Source organism: Punica granatum, chromosome 1 (genome assembly GCF_007655135.1).
Source record: "Punica granatum isolate Tunisia-2019 chromosome 1, ASM765513v2, whole genome shotgun sequence".
In the NCBI taxonomy this organism is placed as follows: domain Eukaryota; kingdom Viridiplantae; phylum Streptophyta; class Magnoliopsida; order Myrtales; family Lythraceae; genus Punica; species Punica granatum.
Window position 1 is genome coordinate 39,943,003 of NC_045127.1, and position 3,859 is coordinate 39,946,861.

The 3,859-nt window shown below is 45.6% G+C and overlaps 1 long non-coding RNA gene across 1 annotated transcript; it reads right to left on the minus strand.

Annotated features, from left to right (window-relative positions):
* Positions 1 to 1,529: 1,529 nt before the first annotated feature.
* LOC116197546 lies at positions 1,530 to 3,655 on the minus strand. Its single transcript, XR_004155060.1, has 3 exons — positions 3,160 to 3,655; positions 2,845 to 2,929; positions 1,530 to 2,396 (listed from the first exon to the last, which is right to left on the minus strand). It is a non-coding gene; the product is annotated as an uncharacterized LOC116197546 (long non-coding RNA).
* Positions 3,656 to 3,859: the final 204 nt, after the last annotated feature.

A 3,859-nucleotide genomic window follows, 5' to 3' on the forward strand; every position in this document is an offset into this window, starting at 1 on the left:
GAGGAATCCATCCAGTTCTGCAAGCAACAAAGACACCCCCATTTGGTTTGTGAATTCTCGACCTCTCTGTAAGTAGTCACGACTCAACAAATAGGTCTGCATGTCCCGTCATGTGCCTAGATGCTTCGCTATCAATTATCCAATCATGCCTAAAATTTATCGAAATAAAATTTTTACCAGAGGCTGGGTGCATGTTGTCATCATCTGGACCTAAAAAATCAAGTAACTTTTGAAAAGCCATGTCTGAAATTTGAGTAAATATGTTCAGCCCACTTCTCGGCTGCCCAAAAGACGCCTGATGGGCCTACTGCCTACCCATTTGATTCGGGCCTAAGCTGGATTGCCCAACCTATGCCTGATGGGCCTGTAGTCCACCGAATTGGCCCGGCCTTGAGTTAAAAAACCCAATCTGTACCTAATGGGCTTGCAGCCCACTGAATTGGCCCGAGCCCAAGCCCGTCCGCTGTTGCCCTGCCATCATCGTCTCCCCGGTCCTCCTCCGTGCAAACCCTCCTTTCGCCTTCTCCTTCCTCGAATCCCAGTTAGCCGGGAAGCCATAAAGCAACCATCAAGAGTTCTTGAGATGATCGGGACAGCCACAGTGGTAACATGCTTTGCTCATCCCTCCTCTACCTCCTATCTGTCCTTCGTAGCCCGAGCTGCCGCCACTGCCCTGCATCTCCTGTTTGTTCCCCGTAACTTTGCTCAGAAAAATCGCCCCATCCGGTGTAGCATTCTCATGAGACAAAGCCACCATGTTCTACCTTTCTTCATGCAGGATTACGGCATGCACCTTGTTCAAAGAATGGGCGGGTTTGTGGCCGAGAATATTCGACCTCACCGTGCCATATTCCGACCCTAATCCCATCAGGAATTGGTGAATTTCTCCCGTTCTCTCTGAGCCGCATAGGTTCTGGTCGCCAAACAAGTGCACACCGGAATTTGGAGGTAATTATCTAGCTCATCCCAAAGCGTCTTCAGCCGAGAGTAATACTTCGGGGATTGTCATACCTTCCTGGTTCAATTTTTCGATTTCTGCCTTTAATTGATAAATTCTTGTCTCATTCCCTTGTGAATACCTCTCACGGAGATCCTCCCACAAGTTCTGAGCCACCGTCGCACAAGCCACGCTGGATTGGAGCTCCAAGTCCAGCGTGTTGAAGATCCAAGATATCACCAAGGCATTGTAGATGTCCCACTTCGCCCGATTTGGGTCTCCTTTTGGTGGCCTTGGCACCGTTCCATCAATCATCCCAACCTTGTTCTTTGCGGTCAATGCAGTCAACATGGCCCTCGACCACGTCAGGTAATTCGATCGATTTAACTTGCAATTGATCATACTAACTCCAGTGTAGTCTGATGGATTAACGGTGAAAATAGATAGCTAATCTGCCTCCACGCCCCCTAAACCCTTTCCTGAAGTTTCGACCCCCTTGTCCATCTATGCCTTCACTCATGACCAACCAGTAAATGCTAAACGAGAGAAGGTAACACTCTTCTAGAAATCTTACGCTCTGATACCATGATAATTGCTGAGCTAAAAGCTTGATTTCGTTCATGCTTGATCATGTACATATACCGTCGATTACATGAAAAGAGGAAAGAATTCTAAGATATCTATTCCCTAATATGTATGTAACTAATAGGGCTAGTTAATATACAAGGGTATAACAAATCTCCGTTAATCTTGGCAAGATATACTCTGTAATAAGTTGTTTTAACTTGCCCAAATGAAATAATAATGGAATATGCTTTGAGGTTTGGGTTTCCAGCAACTAATAATGTTACTGAATACGGAGCGTTGATCACGGGATTAAAGATAGCAAGACAAACGGGGGCAGAAATGGTCAATGCGTACGGTGACTCCATGCTTGAGGTGAACCAAGTAAACGGAACCTACGCTACACGAGAAGAGACACTGGCTAGGTACTTAATACGAGTGAAGCAAATGAAAAGCGCATTTTAAGAAGTAACGGTGAGGCAGGTGTCTCGAGCCAACAATAGCCATGCTGACGCGCTAGCAAAATTAGCCGGTGCCCAAATAACCATGAGAATCGCACAATCCTGGTGGAAACCATATTGCATCAAAATGATATCGGAAATTGAGGTGGCATCCCAAGATGCCGGGGAAGACTGGATGACCCCTATTATTAAGTACCTGCGAGATGGCTGCTACCCCACAAGCCATTGAAGCGCGAAAGATAAAGCAATAGGCAGCGAGATATGTAATGATCAATGACACACTTTATCGAAGGTCGTACTCTCTCCCAAGATGCTTATCCCCAGTCGAAGCGAATTACATCCTCCACGAGATTCATAATGGAGCATGTGGTAATCATCTCAGGGGAACAGCCTTAGCCCATAAAACCACTCGGCAAGGATCTTACTGGCCAACCCTGTCAAGAGATGCCGAGAACTTGGTATGAAAACGTGAACAGTGCCAAAAAAATGCGAACATCCCAAAAGCAATGCCACAACCCATGCAAACACTAGGCACGACTTGGCCATTAGCGCAATGGGGCATATACATCATGGGACCATTCCCCCCCAACTTCCGGTCAAAGAAAATTGTTGATATTGGTTGTCGATTACTTTATGAAATGGATAGAAGCGGAAGCGCTGGCCAAAATCATTGAAAGGGAGGTGAGAAATTTTTTGAGGAAAAACGTGATATGCAGATATGAACTACCAAAAGTCATAGTCACGAATAATGGAACTCAATTTGATAATTGAAAATTTTGAGAGTTTTGTAAAGAATGGAGCATCGAACACCGTTTTACGTCTGTTGCGCATCCCCAAACAAATGGGCAAGTTGAATCCGCAAATCGGGTGATATTGCAGCACCTTAAGACCCGAGTAGAAGGATCCCGAGGGCAGTGGGCAGATGCATTACCAGCCATCCTCTGGGCCTATCGGAGCACTGCAACATCTGCAACGGGAGAAACCCTTTTAATATGGTCTTGGAGACAGAAGCAGTCCAACTCGTGGAGATGGAAATGTCGACCCATCAAGTGGAGGCATATGAACCGATAAGTAACTCGGAGAACTTGCAAGGAAATTTGGACTTGCATGAAGAAGTCAGAGCAATTGCCGCGCTGAAAATGGCTCAAAGACAGCAGCAAGTGGCTAAATATTACAATAAAAAGGTTCGATACTTACAATTCCGAGTGGACGATCTTGTGCTGCGAGAAGCAGCGGTTACCACAAAAAACCCAAGACCAGGCAAGCTCGGGCCTAATTGAGAAGGACCCTACCAAGTCACGCGAGCATTGGGAAACAAAGCATACGAACTCAAAGGCCTCGACGGATGCCCCCTCCCGAGAACGTGGTACGCGGCACGCCTGAAGATCAACTACCAATGATAGGCAAGAGCAGGAAGGCCTGGCCGAGGAAATCGGAAGTCAAGACCATTAAGACCTACCCAAGAATAAGTCTTTCCCGTCACAGAAGATCATGGCCAACATGCCATGAGTCTACGGACCAAATAAAAATCCGCAAGTTAATAAAACGATTCACGGATCTATCGTGGAATCTTAGACCCATGGGTCCGACTAGTCACCCTTGGGTCCTACTAGTCACAATAATGGGCTGGTCGTAAATCCCAAAAAAAGAGGGTTGCAATCACAATAAACGGCCTGAGTGCCTTCTTGTACTTATAATATGGAAGCATACGTTTTACAAGTGCCCAGGTAACTTTATATATAGAATAAATTTATGCTCATGATCACATGTCTGCATATATACATGAAGGGGGAAACATTAGTTGACCTCAGTCCCTCGAAAGCTATATACACATGAAATAGGACAGAGTAAAGATAAATCAAGAAAAGTTAAAAAAAGAAGAAACTGTGTAAACACA